Raw genomic sequence first — 5,252 nt, 5'->3', positions numbered from 1 at the left:
TTATTTGTATAATGAACCCTTCATCCTCCAAAAGCTTTGTGTTCAATTTCCATAAGTGCCAGTTAAAGCGCAATTTCCTGCCCTTCATTCCTAAAGTCATGCTCACGAGGCAATGATCACTGAAAGGCACAGGTTTAACGTCATAACTTGAGCATAGCGGCATAAGATCGACAGATACATACATTCTGTCTAGTCCCGCATGGCTCTCCCGCTGAAAGTGCGTGTATTGTGGGTGGGTCCCAGTGGAAAGCACATTGCCAACATCCTCGAGACCATACTCATGCACAAAAGTATTCAAAACTTCAGAGCTCTTGTCTCTCAGTGGCCTAAACTCCACTCTGTCAGCTGCGGCGCACACACAGTTGAAGTCTCCTAGTGCAAGCAAAAGCTTGTCGCCATTCAACCATGGCTCAAGTGATTCAAAGAAAATTTTACGCTCGCTTTCTACATTAGGAGCATATACACAAACAATTCACCACCAAAAATTCGAAAATGTGAAATCAGCAATCAAAAGGCGACCACTTGGGCATGCAAATACAGACTCTACGTTCACTCTTAACGTCTTACGTATGAATACAAGGCACCCACCCGACGTCCCAACAGAATGACAAACGCACACATGAAAGTTTGCTTGAAAGGAAGACACCATGCGGTCAGTGTGCTCTTGGCTCTCTATTTTCGACTCTTGTAAAGCAATTATGTCAATATCGTTATCCAGAAGAAGGCGATTAAGCTGGTATTGTCGCCTTCTTGCTCCCAGACCTCTGACGTTCAAAGTCGCAACTCGAAGTGGAGCAATAAGATTAAAAGCCATGTCTTAGAAGAAGAAACGCCTCTATCCGCATGGTGCCTACCTTCATGGTTGACGTAGCCTTCCTCACGACTGCCAGGACCTCTTGACACCGGTCGACCAACACAACCGGCGCTGACACCGACCAGGACACTGTGTTACTACGGAGGCTGTTTCCCCGCCTTCCGCGGGTCGGCCGGAAGGTTCGGCCGCGGTTTTAAAGACGAGCGTCTCACTCCCCCTGCCTTCGGCGGAGGCTCATCGCCGCTACTGCCTGGCTGCAGCTTGACGTCCCCGCTTTCTTCATGCGGACGTTTTCCAGCAATGGTGCTCGCCGCTTCCTGGTTCGTCTCCATGGTATCAATGCCGGGGGTCTCCACGCTGCTTTCTTTAGCGTCCGCGGCTTTCGCCGCCTCCTTTGCCTTGTCATCGTCGTCCTGTTCAGGCTTATGCTGCGCCTGTACACTACCATCTGTTGCGCCGGAGGGCCCCGCCTTCTGCTTCACCAGAGTCGTGAACGATGGCTGAGAATGGCGCTGTGGTTGTCCACCCACACGGGCTGCTTCCTCAGCATCCGTCTCGTCCATCAGCATCTCGGACGCGTCCTCGCTGGTTCCCGGGCCTGTAATGCTCGCGTAAGTGCGAGTACACTGGTCTTCTTCGTGCCCGAAGCGTCGGCAGATTCCGCAACGCGGGACTCGACATTCCTTGCGGATGTGGCCCGTACCGCGACACCGAAGGCACAGCGGGGGTCTGCCTGGTACCACGACAAGCGCCAACTCACCGCCAACGCTCAGCTGGTGTGGCAAGTCATCCAACTTCACGCCCGCTTTCAACTTGAGGGTGACAAGCCGGGTGGTTGATCCCTTCTCTGTCATACCTTGTACACGCCAGCGCTCCCGGGCTACTTCGGTAACTTTTCCATAGGGCGCAAAGGCGACACGCACGTCCTCATCAGGCACATTGTGTAGAAGCCAGTGGAGCTTCAGTCGAACGTCCTGGTTCGCCGGGTCAATCACCAGGCAGCGCCGGTTTTTTACACGCAGCTCCCCGATGCTCGAGATCTTCTTCACCGCGTCCGCGTCCTTGAAAGTGATAGCCCAGACATGGCTCATGCGATACGCCCCCAGGGCGATAACATCCGGAAGAAGCGAATGCGGTGCCAATGCGTCACGGAAATCTTCAATCCGGTACGGTCGCGCCGTGATATCAGCGTGCAAAAAAACTGTATTTAAAACATAACGACCTGTTGGCAGACCTGGCAGAACAACTTGGTAGGTGCCCTCCTGTTCCATCGTCCTGTTTCCGCGGCCAGAAAAGGCCGCTGAAGCCGCTCCAACGGAGCCCGTCATCATGCGTCCGTCACGCTCGGTGGCCGGAAGCAGCCCCAGCACGCTTCCGCTGCGCCACTCTGCTGCTCCTGCATGCTATGTAAATTTGTCTATATTTGTAATTAATGAGAGTAGCTTTTTTTTTTTTTTTTTAGGCCGAGAAACACGAGCGCGCAGCACAAGAGAGCACTACTCGGACTGCAATTATGACTATAAGACACCAAATTACTGCGCTGATAAGCTCTTCCTGTTAAATAGGAGCAAAATAAAATAAAGGAAACATGTAGCAGAGCGTAGTTTCGATCCACGGACCTCTGGGTTATGGGCCCAGCACGCTTCCGCTGCGCCACTCTGCTGCTCCTGCATGCTATGTAAATTTGTCTATATTTGTAATTACTGAGAGTAGTTTTTTTTTTTTAGGCCGAGAAACACGAGCGCGCAGCACAAGAGAGCACTACTCAGACTGCAATTATGACTATAAGACACCAAATTACTGCGCTGATAAGCTCTTCCTGTTAAATAGGAGCAAAATAAAATAAAGGAAACATGTAGCAGAGCGTTGTTTCGATCCACAGACCTCTGGGTTATGGGCCCAGCACGCTTCCGCTGCGCCACTCTGCTGCTCCTGCATGCGATGTCAATTTGTCTATATTTGTAATTAATGAGAGTAGTCTTTTTTTTTTTTTTTTAGGCCGAGAAACACGAGCGCGCAGGACAAGAGAGCACTACTCGGACCGCAATTATGACTATAAGACACCAAATTACTGCGCTGATAAGCTCTTCCTGTTAAATAGGAGCAAAATAAAATAAAGGAAACATGTAGCAGAGCGTAGTTTCGATCCACGGACCTCTGGGTTATGGGCCCAGCACGCTTCCGCTGCGCCACTCTGCTGCTCCTGCATGCTATGTAAATTTGTCTATATTTGTAATTACTGAGAGTAGTTTTTTTTTTGTTTTTAGGCCGAGAAACACGAGCGCGCAGGACAAGAGAGCACTACTCGGACTGCAATTATGACTATAAGACACCAAATTACTGCGCTGATAAGCTCTTCCTGTTAAATAGGAGCAAAATAAAATAAAGGAAACAGGTAGCAGAGCGTGGTTTCGATCCACGGACCTCTGGGTTATGGGCCCAGCACGCTTCCGCTGCGCCACTCTGCTGCTCCTGCATGCGATGTAAATTTGTCTATATTTGTAATTAATGAGAGTAGTCTTTTTTTTTTTTTTTTTTTTTTAGGCCGAGAAACACGAGCGCGCAGGACAAGAGAGCACTACTCGGACTGCAATTATGACTATAAGACACCAAATTACTGCGCTGATAAGCTCTTCCTGTTAAATAGGAGCAAAATAAAATAAAGGAGACATGTAGCAGAGCGTGGTTTCGATCCACGGACCTCTGGGTTATGGGCCCAGCACGCTTCCGCTGCGCCACTCTGCTGCTCCTGCATGCTATGTAAATTTGTCTATATTTGTAATTAATGAGAGTAGTCTTTTTTTTTTCTTCTTTTTTTTAGGCCGAGAAACACGAGCGCGCAGGACAAGAGAGCACTACTCGGACTGCAATTATGACTATAAGACACCAAATTACTGCGCTGATAAGCTCTTCCTGTTAAATGGGAGCAAAATAAAATAAAGGAAACATGTAGCAGAGCGTGGTTTCGATCCACGGACCTCTGGGTTATGGGCCCAGCACGCTTCCGCTGCGCCACTCTGCTGCTCCTGCATGCTATGTAAATTTGTCTATATTTGTAATTAATGAGAGTAGTCTTTTTTTTTTTTTTTTTTTTTTTAGGCCGAGAAACACGAGCGCGCAGGACAACAGAGCACTACTCGGACTGCAATTATGACTATAAGACACCAAATTACTGCGCTGATAAGCTCTTCCTGTTAAATAGGAGCAAAATAATATAAAGGAAACATGTAGCAGAGCGTAGTTTCGATCCACGGACCTCTGGGTTATGGGCCCAGCACGCTTCCGCTGCGCCACTCTGCTGCTCCTGCATGCTATGTAAATTTGTCTATATTTGTAATTACTGAGAGTAGTTTTTTTTTTTTAGGCCGAGAAACACGAGCGCGCAGCACAAGAGAGCACTACTCGGACTGCAATTATGACTATAAGACACCAAATTACTGCGCTGATAAGCTCTTCCTGTTAAATAGGAGCAAAATAAAATAAAGGAAACATGTAGCAGAGCGTTGTTTCGATCCACGGACCTCTGGGTTATGGGCCCAGCACGCTTCCGCTGCGCCACTCTGCTGCTCCTGCATGCGATGTAAATTTGTCTATATTTGTAATTAATGAGAGTAGTCTTTTTTTTTTTTTTAGGCCGAGAAACACGAGCGCGCAGGACAAGAGAGCACTACTCGGACTGCAATTATGACTATAAGACACCAAATTACTGCGCTGATAAGCTCTTCCTGTTAAATAGGAGCAAAATAAAATAAAGGAAACATGTAGCAGAGCGTAGTTTCGATCCACGGACCTCTGGGTTATGGGCCCAGCACGCTTCCGCTGCGCCACTCTGCTTTTTTTTTTTTTTTTTTATTTAATGCCGGTCTTTGACATAAGACAGAAAATACACGCATCTCACAAATGGAAAACAGCGAAAAAAAATTACAATAATGCCATCCGTCCGTATAGGACCGGCGTTGTCAAATTAAAATTCCTTCATGGCTGTGAGAGGTTCTAGCCTGGACAGCCAATCCGGTGCACATTCTTGCATTTTCTGTACATCAAGAAACCGCGACATACATTCTCTGAAATATATATGAACCGGCCGTGCGTCGGGATCGCAGTGGTACCCAGCCATTCGAGACCGCCATATACAGTGGAGGGCATTCACCATAATGAAGTCATATGGGATGCCATCTTCATCCTTAATAGGCAGATACCTGATCCCTTGGGGGTTTACAGGTAATTCTTTCTTCAGGGTTCGCTTCAAGACGTCCCAGAAGAACACAGCAGCCCAGCAGTGCAAGAACACATGATCTATGGTTTCGGGCTTCTTGCAGATCAAGCAGTGAGAACCCCAAGGTACGAGACAGCCTCGTTCTTCCATAAAAGTCTTCACGGACAGGGTTCCAGTGTGGAGCCTAAAAAAGAAGGATTTTACCCCTGGTGGCACCTGCAT

At 48.1% G+C, this 5,252-nt stretch overlaps 3 non-coding genes across 3 annotated transcripts; all 3 read right to left on the bottom strand.

Moving 5' to 3' along the window:
* Positions 1-3,210: 3,210 nt before the first annotated feature.
* On the bottom strand, positions 3,211-3,282 carry TRNAM-CAU (transfer RNA methionine (anticodon CAU)). The gene has a single exon. It is a non-coding gene; the product is annotated as a tRNA-Met (tRNA).
* Positions 3,283-3,487: 205 nt separating this feature from the next.
* Positions 3,488-3,559, bottom strand: TRNAM-CAU (transfer RNA methionine (anticodon CAU)). The gene has a single exon. It is a non-coding gene; the product is annotated as a tRNA-Met (tRNA).
* Positions 3,560-3,764: 205 nt separating this feature from the next.
* On the bottom strand, positions 3,765-3,836 carry TRNAM-CAU (transfer RNA methionine (anticodon CAU)). Its single transcript has one exon. It is a non-coding gene; the product is annotated as a tRNA-Met (tRNA).
* Positions 3,837-5,252: the final 1,416 nt, after the last annotated feature.

Source organism: Dermacentor andersoni, chromosome 1 (genome assembly GCF_023375885.2).
Source record: "Dermacentor andersoni chromosome 1, qqDerAnde1_hic_scaffold, whole genome shotgun sequence".
NCBI lineage: Eukaryota > Metazoa > Arthropoda > Arachnida > Ixodida > Ixodidae > Dermacentor > Dermacentor andersoni.
This window is presented reverse-complemented; position numbering and strand designations above follow the sequence as displayed.